At 40.8% G+C, this 4,485-nt stretch overlaps 1 pseudogene across 1 annotated transcript; it reads right to left on the bottom strand.

The window, feature by feature from the left end:
• Positions 1–1,642: 1,642 nt before the first annotated feature.
• Positions 1,643–3,543, bottom strand: LOC144290635 (60 kDa heat shock protein, mitochondrial-like; annotated as a pseudogene). The gene is made up of 2 exons (XR_013358224.1): positions 2,693–3,543; positions 1,643–2,562 (listed from the first exon to the last, which is right to left on the bottom strand). The product of XR_013358224.1 is annotated as a 60 kDa heat shock protein, mitochondrial-like (transcript).
• Between the last annotated feature and the right edge of the window lie 942 nt (positions 3,544–4,485).

A 4,485-nucleotide genomic window follows, 5' to 3' on the forward strand; every position in this document is an offset into this window, starting at 1 on the left:
CCCTGCCATTTCTTTGGCAGCTTCATCCATCCATTACTGAGACAGCAGAATCAGAATCTCCAGTTTTGATGGTGGGTTTATCAAGCTCTCTTTGCAGCTGTGTAAATTTTTGCTTTACATGTTAGGTGCATACACGTAGTTATATGCCTCTCTTTGTCATAAATGGAACTTTAAAAAAAATTACAGCTAGTTTATTTATTTATTTTTAAAAAACTATTTATTTATTTTAGAGAGGGTGGGGTGGGGCAGAGGGAGAGGGAGAGAATCCTCAAGCAGACTCCTCACTGAGCATGGAGCCCACAGGGCTTGATCCCAGGACCCTGAAATCATGACCTGAGCAGAAACCAAGAGCTGGACTCACAACTGACTGAGCCCCCCGGGTGCTCCTGAATAGAACCTTTTATTGTCATAAAGTTATGTTGTCATCTCTTTGTTTACAGCCTGTTTTGTCTGATAATACAGCAACATCAGCTTTCTTATAGTTAGTATTGACCTGTGGTATTATTTTCAGTCTTAGGCTTTTCACCTTTCTGTGTACCACTTCCCTTCTTCTCTCCTTCCTTTCTCCCTCTCCCTTAGGAATGGTTTCTCTTTAAAATAACAAGTATAACTTTTGTATTGTTTTTACAAAATCCAGTCTGAAAAATCATTTTTTTTAATTGGAAAGTTTTGCCTGTTAAGTTTATTATAATTACTGGTTTATTCAGATTTTTTTTTTTTAAATTTTTATTTATTTATGATAGTCACAGAGAGAGAGAGAGGCGCAGAGACACAGGCAGAGGGAGAAGCAGGCTCCATGCACCGGGAGCCCGACGTGGGACTCGATCCCAGGTCTCCAGGATCACGCCCCGGGCCAAAGGCAGGCGCCAAACCGCTGCGCCACCCAGGGATCCCCAGATTTTTTTTTTCTGAATAAAAAAAAATTTACTGATTTTTTTGCCTTACTAATATTCTACTGTATTTCTTTTACTTTTTCTGTTTGCTCCTCTACTACCTCCCTTTCTTCCTTCTTTTGGATGATAGATGGTTTTGTTTTCCCGCTTATTCTAGTGCCTCCCACCCCCAAATATTTTGGAGATTCTGTGTCTATATAAGAATATATATTTTTTATATTTTATTTTTAAAATGTTTTATTTATTTATTTATTTTTGTGGGAGAGAGAGAGTGAGAGAGAGAGAAAGATCACAAGCAGGGGTAGGGGCAGAGGGAGAAGCAGATTCCCACTGAGCAGGGAGCCTGATGCAGGGCTCCATCCCAGGACTCTGTGATCATGACCCAAGCCCAAGGCAGACCCTTCACCAACTGAGCTACCTAGGCATCCGAATATCTGTTCTTTTAGTGGTTACTCCGGATATTCTGATGTATATAAGAAACAAAATTTAAGATTTGTTAAGCAACAAAAATTCAACTAAGTAAATATGAAGATGTAATTGGCCTTATTATTATTTTTTTTCAGGAATGTACAAATGTCTTTTTATTCAAAAAATACAAAATAAATTATCTGTAGGCATGGACAATGATGCAGTAAACCATTATATGTTGTCAACTGAAACCAGTAACTGATGGTTATAGCGATTCTTAAACATCAGCCAGTCTTTTCTTTAGTCATTTCCTTCAACTGACTTCTCTGAAGTTATGGTTGAGGAACCCAGCCTTGAGCTTCCTCTCACAGTTCATTAAGAATGGTAAAGCACTATTCTAGGAATCAGAACATGCCACCTCACATACCACCTCCCACTCCACCCATTCCACCCATTCCTGGGTCCTTCTCTTCTTTAGGAATTTCGGTGACTACAACAGAGAGGCCACTCCAGCAGCATCCAATAAAGCAATTCTTACCACCTTAGTTGGATCAATGATTCCTTTTTCCACCATATTCACAAAAGCATAGCATCATAACCAACTTCTGAGGAACTCTGCATAATTTTCTCAACTATCAATGATCCTTCAACACCTGCATTCTTAGCAATGGTCATTGCAGGAATTTTGAGTGTTCTCTTAATAATTTCGATACCAATTCTTTGATCTTCATTAGCTGGAGTTATTGAATCTAAGGCTGGAATGCATCGAAGCAGGGCACAACCCCCTCCAGAACAATGCCTTCTTCAACAGCAGCTCTTGTGGCATTGAGGGCATCTGTAACTCTTTCTTTTCATTCACTTCAACATCACTTATCCCACCAACCTTCAACACAGCTACTCCATCTGAGAGTTTTGCCAGACATTCATTCAGCTTTTCCTTTTCATATTCACTATTTGTGATATCTAACTGCTCAATGATTTCTTGAATACGTTTTTCAATTTGAGCCTTGTCACCTTTTCCTTTTAAAAGCATGGCATCATCTTTGGTCACAATGACCTCTCCAACTTTTCCCAAGTCATGAGGCTGAACATCTTTGAGATTTAGAGTCAATCCTTCTTCCCCACACACTGCACCATGAGCAGCAATAGCCATATCTTTAAGCAGCTTTGTCACCAAAACCTGGAGCTTTGACTGCCACAACCTGAAGACCAACTTTTACTCTATTTAAAACAAGTGTATTCCGAGCTTCTCCATAAACATCTTCAGCAGGAATTTTGAGTGTTCTCTTAATAATTTCGATACCAATTCTTTGATCTTCATTAGCTGGACTTTTGAATCCAAGGCTGGAATGCACCGAAGCAGGGCACAGTGACCTGGGGCTTATGGTGACCTTGGTCAATTATGACCAAGGGCTTATGGTGAGCATTGGCAATTTCAAGAGCAGGTACAATGGACTGGACACTAGAATCTTCTTCTCACTCAATAGAACATAGGCATCTTGGAATTCACATTTCTGACCTTTTGATGTATTAATAAAGTATGGAGAAATATAACCTCGATCAAACTTCATGCCTTCAGTAATTTCTAATTCATCATTCAGTGTTTTTCCATCCTTTACTGTGATGACACCCTTTCTTCCAACCTTTTTCATTGCATCAGAAATGATGTTGCCAATTTCTTTGTCTCCATTTGCAGAAATCGTAGCAACCTGAGCAATTTCTCCAGGGGTTGTCACGGGTTTAGACTGCTTCTTAAGTTCAGCAATTACAGCATCAACAGCTAACATCACACCTCTCCTGATTTCCCCAGGATTAGCACCTTTGCTAATCTTCTCGAAGCCTTCCTTGGCAATAGAGCGTACCAAGACAGTAGCAGTAGTGGTGCCATCCCCAGCCTCTTCGTTTGTGTTATTGGCAACATCTTGAACAAGTTTAGCGCCAATATTTTTATATTTGTCTTTGAAGTCAATTGACTTTGCTACGGTCACACCATGCTTTGTTACATTGGGACTTCCCCAACTCTGTTCAATAATCACTGTTTTTCCCCATAGTAACGGCTACAGCATTGGCTAAGAGATCTACACCGTGAAGCATTAAGGCTCAGGCATCGGCACCAAATTTTACATCCTTGGCATAGGCCCGAGTGAGATGAGGAGCCAGGACTCTGGACACTGGCCTGATCTGGCGGAGGACTGAGGGTAATTGAAGCATTTCTGCTGGACGGCAGCGGAGCGAGCGGGCGGCGAGGCAGGCAGCCGGCGGCGACTGAGGGGCTGTAATTGACCTTATTAAGTGATTCATGAATTGGGTAGCATCTTATCCAGCAAGTAGGGGGAAATCCAAGGAGTTGTACAAAATGGATTTTTTTTTAAGATTTTATTTATTTATTCATGAGACACACACACACACACACACAGAGGCAGAGACACAGGCAGAGCTCGGAGAAGCAGGCTCCTTACAGAGTACCCAATGTGAGACTTGATCTCGGGACTCCAGGATCGCGCCCTGAGCTGAAGGCAGGTACTTAACCACTGAACCACCCAGGCGTCCCAAAATGGAAGTTTTTTTTTTTTTTTTTTTTTTTTTAATAGGAATGAGGGTGAGGCAAGGAAGGTGAAGGAAGAGAAAGGATTATTTCAGGCTGGGTTACTTTGTCTTAAGGGGAAGGAAAAGGGGTTTCATCATGCAGATAACTTCATCTTCCTTTTGTGGGGGATGGAGAGGGCCCATGTGACAGTTACCTCATTGGTGTTGGCCAGAAAATTCCTGACCGACTGGTTAAGACTACATTTCTGGGGGAGGTTGAAACTGAATTTTGATTATGTATTAAGTCCCAGTTTGGTGACATGGCCTAGCATGAGTGACTTATCTTGGGCATTTTTTTTTTTTTTTAATTTAAGTAGACTCCATACCCAGCATGGGGCTTGAACTCATGATCCAGAGACCAAAAGTCAAAAGCTCTACCAACTGAGCCAGCCAGGCATCCCAAGTGTGAGGTTTCTCTCTTTTTTTTGTTTTGTTTTGTTTGTTTTTTAGCAGGTCAAACAATTTCTTATCTTTCTTCAGATACAAAGATCTTCAAATGTTTTAGATTATTATCTTCTAATTGGAGCACTCATACATATACATTCTATAAAGTATGGAGGTTGTTTTATGGGAATCAGTTTCCAGATCCTGTGTTTTT

The sequence above is a fragment of the Canis aureus genome, chromosome 2, assembly GCF_053574225.1.
Source record: "Canis aureus isolate CA01 chromosome 2, VMU_Caureus_v.1.0, whole genome shotgun sequence".
NCBI lineage: Eukaryota > Metazoa > Chordata > Mammalia > Carnivora > Canidae > Canis > Canis aureus.